Source organism: Oncorhynchus gorbuscha, linkage group LG09 (assembly GCF_021184085.1).
Source record: "Oncorhynchus gorbuscha isolate QuinsamMale2020 ecotype Even-year linkage group LG09, OgorEven_v1.0, whole genome shotgun sequence".
Classification (NCBI taxonomy): Eukaryota; Metazoa; Chordata; class Actinopteri; order Salmoniformes; family Salmonidae; genus Oncorhynchus; species Oncorhynchus gorbuscha.
Genome location: NC_060181.1, coordinates 34,713,208 through 34,721,451, shown reverse-complemented (window position 1 = coordinate 34,721,451; position 8,244 = coordinate 34,713,208).

The window sequence follows — 8,244 nt, the reverse complement described above, 5'->3', positions numbered from 1 at the left end:
ATACAGAACAAAAACATTGAATGGCTGGGTTGCGTCTCTAGCAGCCCTATATTTGTGTCGGGATGTTAAATGACGAGACAGAGGCACTGATGCGAGTAACCAGTCTTTTTCAGTACATTGCAATACAGCCGGGTGTCTCAAGCACACTGGTAAAAACACTGGAGTTGCAGTAATTAACATTTACCAACAGATGGCATCACTGTGCCATCTTACACCCATAACATCTTCCCTTTTATAAAATAGTGAATTGACAGCTTCTGTCCTAACAAAACAGACCTAGTAATAATTTCCAACATGAACAGTTTAGGTATATATTTTTCTTCTCTTCAAGTAACAACTTTATCAAAATGTGTTGTCTCTTCACTTTTATCACGGTCTGTCAACAATCCCTAATCGGAAACTTACAAATGAATTATTTTTGATGGCTGGGACAGACGCCCGCAGCATGAAAAGACAGGGGGCTTGTCTGCGAGGACTGCAGATTCTCGCACAGGCGTGTCACCTGACTGTCTAAGGGGAGTATTGATGGGCGAGGGAGCGGCCGACCTGTGATCCCCTGGCTCTTCGCCCACTGCCTCATGCCCCATGTGACTTGCTGGGGTTCCATCGTTTGTCATGTGACCATCAGAGTTCTGAGTAGTAGTTGTAGGAGGACCTGCATTTGTGGTAATTGTTATCGGAGCAGAAGTAGAAGTAACATTAGTAGGAGCTGCAGTTGTCATTGTAGGAGTTGTTTTGGTAGTAGAAACTGTGGTAGAGGTTGTTGTAGTTGGAGCTGCAGTCATTGTTGTGGTAGTAGAAGCTGCAGTTGTGATATACCAGCAGGTATATCTCAATGGTCACCCCCAAAGCCAATTCTTCCTTTGACCGCCTCTCCTTCCAATTCTATGCTGCCAATGACTGGAACGAACTGCTGAAGACTTACCTCCCTCACAAGCTTTAAGCACCAGCTGTCAGAGCAACTCACAGAACCTGTACATGCCTTCATAGCTCTTTTACACCTTCCATACAGTGTGTCCTGTAGCTTTCATAGAGCAGCGAAATTATTAAAAAGGTGTGCCACACACAACTGCAGTCTGTTGGCAGATTGGATTTTTGATTCAGTAACCATGAAGCATGATGTCATGTAGGAATGGTTTTTGATAAAAAAAATAATTATAAAACTAGAACAATGACATAAGCCTATATTTCACAAGTCAAGAACCAACAGACACCTATAAACTTATGCAAGGAGAAATGCAAATCAGAAACATACTTCCCCCAAAAAAAGAGAACACTGAATCATCAAGTCCAAATCTCAATGTTGGCATGGATTTTGATATTTCAGCACTGTTCTCTTTTAGGTGCTTTGAAATAGCTGCTCTCACCATCTTTCTCCACCAGTGTGAAGAGCTCTGTGTCCCAACCGTCACCGATTGTGGCTGGCTTGGACATCCAGGTGGCCATAGATGCACACTGTCTTCTTGCCCGGGTCAGAGCCCAAGCAGCCAAGGACGATGGGGGGCAAGGGGATCTCCTCTCCAGAGGGAAGCTGAAGGGGACAAATGTAAAAAGGGTTTCATTCTCAAAGGTGTAAAAATCCATATTTTCATCTTCTCCTTCATTGCACCGACATGAAAGAAATGACCAGGTAAAAGAAGGGAAGGAGACAGATGTTCAAGAACCAGTGATACAGCAACGCCGTCAGGGTTGAAGGAGATGAAGGGGGTCTGAGTCCAGTCAGAGGATCGGCAGCAGTGTTCTTTCCTGGAAGCCTCTCATGCTCCACAGGGGTGAAGAGGACTTAGTGAGTAAAGACCCTAGGGTAAATGATTTACATCAATGAAAGTCAAGGGAGCAGTTGGATTTCATTTGATGGGCTGCAGTTTAATTCAAAATGTTAGTGCTGTGATAAAGTATTTGCCCCTTTATTCATTCTCTACTTTTGAATATTTTTGATAATGAATGTTAGATCTTCAACCAAAACCTAATATTGGATAAAGGAAACCTGAGTGAACAAATAACAATTACATACTCATTTCATTTATTTCATAAACAAAGTTATGCAACACTCACACCCCTGTGTGAAAAAGTAATTGGCCCATTACACTCAATAACTGGTTGTTCCCCACCTTCAGCTGGAATGACGCCAACAAAACTCTTCCTGTAGTTGTTGATCAATCTCTCGTCGTTGTGGAGGAATTTTGTCCCACTCTTCCAAGCAGAACTGCTTTAACTCAGCGACATTTGTAGGTTTTCAAGCATGAACATGCGTTCTGCTAATGTTTAATGTTGCTTAAAGCCTATCTATTCAAAGCTGTGCTTGTAGTCATGTGTCAAGATGCAGTCAGTGGTAGTGGCTGTTCTCCACACATTCAGAATGTTGACTGTGGCACACAATTCATACCTCGACCATAACATATAATCTACCCCTTTCTGATGTAAGAACCAAGAAGAAAAATTCTTAAAAGGCCCACTGCTGTCAACAACTTTATTTTCCTGTGATTTTTATGTGTTTACACACTATGAGGTTGAATAATACTGTGAAAATTATGATTTTCGTGTAAGAGCGGTTTGAAAAGACCGCCTGAAATTTCAGCCCGTTCTGGTGGGATGGAGATTTGACCTGCCAGGTGACATCACCACTACTTAATAGACCAATAAGAATGAGAGGGTTCCAAACCGCTCTGCCAACAACTTGTTTCCAGGTTTCTCCTCCGCAATCAGATCACTTCCAGACAGTTTTCTCAAGCAAGAATTTTGCTAAATTGCCCTTTACTAAATATTCCATGTTTGTTTATTTTAATTGAAAACCATTACAGAAAGGTACTTAATTGTTACCCAGAAATGATTTGATATAGAGATAAAAACAGATGCATTGGACCTTGGGTTGGCTAAGTGCTATGCTCAAGGTCAGGAGATAAGGCTACAGCTATCTCTTATTTCCAGGCTTCTCGCTGCCTAGTGGTTAGAACATTGGGCAAGTAGCCGAAAGGTTGCTGGATCGAATCCCTGAGCTGACAAGGTAAAAATCTGTCATTCTGCCCCTGAGCAAGGCAGTTAACCCACTGTTCCCCAAAATCAAATCAGTTCATATAGCCCTTTGTACATCATCTGATATCTGAAAGTGCTGTACAGAAACCCAGCCTAAAACCCCAAACAGCAAGCAATGCAGGTGTAGAAGCACAGTGGTTAGGAAAAACTCCCTAGAAAGGCCAAAACCTAGGAAGAAACCTAGAGAGGAACCAGGCTATGAGGGGCGGCCAGTCCTCTTCTGGCTGTGCCGGGTGGAGATTATAACAGAACATGGCCAGGATGACTAAATGTTCATAAATAACCAGCATGGTCAAATAATAATAATCATCACAGTACTTGTCAAGGGTGCAGCAAGTCAGCACCTCAGGAGTAAATGTGAGTTGGCTTTTCATTGCCGATCATTAAAAGTATCTCTACCACTCCTGCTGTCTCTGAAGAGTTGAAAACAGCAGGTCTGGGACAGGTAGCATGTCCGGTGAACAGGTCAGGAGGGGTGCCTTGATCAACATCCTGATGGTTGTCCAGGTCACTCTATGCATGGATTTCCACAACAATTTACAGGGGAGGCAGGTAGCCTAGTGGTTAGAGCTTTGGGCCAGTAACCGAAAACATGCTGAATCTAATTCCCAAGCTGAACAAGGCAGTTAACCCACTGTTCCATGTGTTCTTAATCTTGGAACCACCCATCCCGGATCCGGGATAATTGTCAACAACTACGCTAAATAGCATAGCGCAACGGTCAAATAATCTTACTAGAAAATATTAATATTCATGAAATCACAAGTGAAATATAACGAAACACAGCTTAGCCTTTTGTTAATCACCCTGTCGTCTCAGATTTTGAAATTATGCTTTACAGCGAAAACAATACAAGCGCTTGGGTAAGTTTATCGCTATATAACAAAACATTATGTACACCTAGCGGTAGGTAACTTGGTCAAGAAAATCAGAAAAGCAATCAAATTAATCATTTGCCTTTGATGATCTTCAGATGTTTTCACTCACGAGACTCCCAGTTGGACTGCAAATGTTGCTTTTGTTCCATAAAATATATTTTTTATATCCAAATACCTCCGTTAGTTTGATGCGTTATGCCCAGGAATCCACCGGAAATAGTAGTCACGACAACGCAGACAAAAATTCCAAATTCTATCCATAATATCGACAGAAACATGGCAAACGTTTTTTTATAATCAATCCTCAAGGTGTTTTTCAAATATCTATTCGATATTATATCAACCAGGACAGTTGGCTTTTCACGTCGACCGGGAGGAAAAATGGCTGCCTCTGTTTTGCGCAAATATCACACTGAGAGCCAACAACTGACCACGTACGCAATGTGGACGTTTACACATTCTTAAAAATAAAGGCCTGAAACTACATCTAAAGACTGTAGACACCTTAGGGAAGCCACAGAAAAAGGAATCTGGTTGATATCCCTGTCAATGGTCAATAGGGATGCATAGGAACATAGAGCTTTCAAAATAAGAGTCACTTCCCGATTGGATTTCTCAGGCTTTCACCTGCAATATCAGTTCTGTTATACTCAGACAATATTTTTACAGTTTCGGAAACTTGTGTTTTCTATCCTAAGCTGTCAATTATATGCATATTCTAGCATCTGGTCCTGAGAAATAGGCCGTTTACTTCGGGAACGTTATTTTTCCAAAAATAAATAGTGCCCCCTAGCATCAAGAGATTAACTGACTTGCCAAGTTAAAAGGTTAAAAAAAAATGTAAAATTAACTAATAGAACACATTCAGATCGGTATTTGTTTAGTGATGTGGGGGAGGAAATTGTTACATATTGGGATATTTTTTGCACAAGTTGACTATACCTGCATCCAAATGCCAGTATTTGTCCTTCATAGCTGGTTCTCCATCTTTTTAAATATGGAGCAAATTTGTTTTTTAGCACCATGACTGATCAGAACTAGTTCTCATGGCTCGCTCGTCCCTCTGCAACAGACATAATATGGTGATCAATATGCTTGGAACGTCAAATACCAATATAAATCACAGTATCGAATTGCAATACATATAGAACCGTGAGAATCGCAATACATATCGTATTGACACCTAAGTATAGTTATAATATATTGTGAGGTCCCTGCTCTATACTTGTTCTTCAAGTGTATTAATAGGAAAACCCACAAGCACATGACTGTTATTGTGGCAAGGAAGTGAAGTCTTAGGCACTCAATCGAATCCAAATACCCTGGGGTCCTATTTTATGTGCTGGTGTTTGTTACCCAGCCTGGTCTAATAGACCAGATGAAGCATAACATATATGAATTGTAATTTGTAACATATACGAAATGGGTGATGGACATCCACAAATTAATACATACCATACAAAACGTAACATATCATACTATATAAAGTTCCAGATTTATGCACAGAATAACACGAAATGCTCTGAGACTAGATTGAGCTACCATGTCAGTTCTTGCTACTCTTGTGACCTAAAAGGGTTGGAGAAGTGAAAGCACTAGCCTAGGCATGTCAGGCTAGGATTTTATCAAGTCCTTCTGAATCTGAGATGGAACAAAAGTGGCAGAAAATTGAGGTTGTGGTGGCAGCTACATTTGGGTGTGGGAGAAGAGTTACAGGGTGTGTTAAGTGGTGATGTCCCATCCTTTCAGGTTGTTGGCATGAAGTAGGAATAAATAGTGGAGTAGGGTAGTGTTATTTTTAGTTTGTGAGTTGTGTTATGGTAGGTTATTTGTTTATTTATTCTATCAAGCATAGTATAAGGGAGTTGTTCTCCAGTCTAGTAGGAGGCTGTAATGCAACATATTGGATGCCAACCACTGTTAAACCTCATGAAAGAACAATTTGGGTAAACCTGAAAGAACTGGCCTGACAATTGTTTCAAGTGGTTTCTCTCATCAACACAAATTCGATGACGGAGCATCTATTATCTACATGGTGACATTCAACCATACGTGTCAACCAGAATATAGCAAAGAGGATTCAAAACAAGGAGATGAATTTAACGAACGTTAGAAGCTCAGCTCCAGTCAGCATCAGGAGTAAACTGGACACATGACATTTAACGCTTTTTTCCTGATACAAACTAGTTCATTGCATCTGCCGCGGAGCCCAGTTTCATAATATTACCACCTGTTTGCCGTAATTCGAGTTATCGTGCATTTTTCACCCTGCCAGCTCCTATTGGTTCATTTGAGCACCAACTCGCCTTCTGAACAACGTTCTATTCCCAGCCCACTGTTCTGTCACAATGCCCACTTCGCTATTGTTGGTAATAAGATATGCCCACGTTAGACTCTTTTGCTTAACTAAAGTATCGTATTAACAAAGTTACAGCTAGTCTGTGAGCACGCCACTGTTCGCCTAGGTACACATTATGACCAATAGTGCTAATGATGGCTGGTTCATGGCCATTAAAACATTTTCTGGTCAAGGTTAACCATATTTACTTTCAGAAAAGGTGTAAACCTAAAGAAAACGCATGTCCCTGTACTTTTGCAAGATGTTGCCGATTTAAACTGCCAGGAGATGTTTGTTTTTTGGACAATTTGATGTGGGTCAAACCCTAATTTGTGAGTAGGGTAGCCTAGAACACCTGTTGTAATGTTACTATAATGGTATTTACTACAACAGCATTTTGATGATGGGGGGGGGGGTTAATCAAAAATAATTGCATAGGTTACCATGTTTAGTTATTTTATATGTATTATTGCAAGGCAGAACACCTGATAAACAAGCTTCATTTACATTTTTAAAATGTGGTTTGAACTGGGTGTGACCAAGTAACCTATGTGAAAGTCCAGCAATTGGCTGGGATAGGTGGGGCAGGTTTGAGACTGATCTCAGGAATTAATAAGAAAATTAGTTCCTCAGCTGCTTCACTGTCTTTATGTGAATTAACTTATTTGCTAAATATTTCCAATAGATGGCAGCGTAAGACCACGAAGCATCAGTTATAGGCTTTGCAGGAATATGATTGACATAAAATAGCATGCAACCAAAGACCATGATTTTCTAAAATAGTCACTCACTACTTTACAGGTAACCATCTCTTATTAGGCCAGTGTTGCTTTTGGGAGAGAAGAGTGAGAAAAAACCCAGCCAAATAGACAGGTGGGCTAACAACCCTAGTAGACATGCTTTAAACAAACTTGCTTCTTTTAACAATAAAACTGGCCTTCTTTAGAGTAGTTGAGGATCTGGAGCATCAGCATTTGTGGGTTCGATTACAGCCTCAAAATGTCCAGAGACAAAGAGCTTTTCTGAAACTCGTCAATCTATTCTTGTTCTGAGAAATTGCCAAGAAACTGAAGAGCTCCTACAACGCTGTGTACTACTCCCTTCATAGAACAGCAAACTGTCTAGTTTGAGAGAGAGACACCAAGTCAACTGGCAGCTTCATTCAATATTACCTGCAAAAGTCTGAACGCCAACAGTGAGGCTTCTCCGGGGTGCTGGCCTTCAAGGCAGAGTTATTTTGTGCAGTGTGTTCTTTTGCCCATCTTAATCTTTATTGGCCAGTTAGAGAGTTGCAAAGAGAGCCATCTCTGCCTAAAAGGCCAGCATCCCGCAGTCGCCTCTCCACCGATGTTGAGACCGGTGTTTTGCAGGTACTATTTAATGAAGCTGCCAGTTGAGGATATGCGAGGCTTCGGTTTTTGGCATTAATACATGTCACATAGTTTGTAAATGTAAAACATTGAGTTTGAAGCCCCATACAAACACAGTCTCTTGTTTTAAGGCAGTAGCCTTCATTTCTCAGAACACGAAGACTGACGAATTTCGAAAGGGCGACATTACAGGCTCAATCAAACCCACAAATGCTGACGCTCAACTAGTCTAAAGGCAATTATAGTGCATCTTTAAATCAGAACAGTTTGCAATTGTTAGCACAGCCGAAAGGGTTTAATGATCAAGTAGCTGATCCAAGTTTAGCATTTTAAAAAAAACGCTAACGTGCCTCTAGATATTCTATAAATTTAAAAAAGCCGTTTCCAGCAACAGTCATTTACAACGTCTACACTGTATTTCAACGGACAAGTGCTTTGCTTTAAAAAGAAACGTGGACAACTAAGTGGCCCCAAACTTCTGAATGGTAGTATACATTTAAAATATGTTGGTTGTTGAGGGGTTATAGGTACGAGAGAAAAGACTAGATTGTAAACTGATTAAAATTCAAAAACGCCACCCTGGCATCTTTTGCTGTCGATACGATTTGGAAATGTGAAGCTGAAA